We start from the raw sequence: 293 nt of genomic DNA, 5'->3' as shown, positions 1-293 counted from the left end.
TGTCTGTCTATGTATGTATGGATACGTGTCTGTCTATGTATGTATGGATACGTGTCTGTCTATGTATGTATGGATACGTGTCTGTCTATGTATGTATGGATACGTGTCTGTCTATGTATGTATGGATACGTGTCTGTCTATGTATGTATGGATACGTGTCTGTCTATGTATGTATGGATACGTGTCTGTCTATGTATGTATGGATACGTGTCTGTCTATGTATGTATGGATACGTGTCTGTCTATGTATGTATGGATACGTGTCTGTCTATGTATGTATGGATACGTGTCTGT

Source organism: Penaeus japonicus, unplaced genomic scaffold (genome assembly GCF_977035675.1).
Source record: "Penaeus japonicus unplaced genomic scaffold, GWHDUDI00000001_assembly GWHDUDI00000036, whole genome shotgun sequence".
Classification (NCBI taxonomy): Eukaryota; Metazoa; Arthropoda; class Malacostraca; order Decapoda; family Penaeidae; genus Penaeus; species Penaeus japonicus.
Note: the sequence above shows the minus strand (reverse complement) of the source record.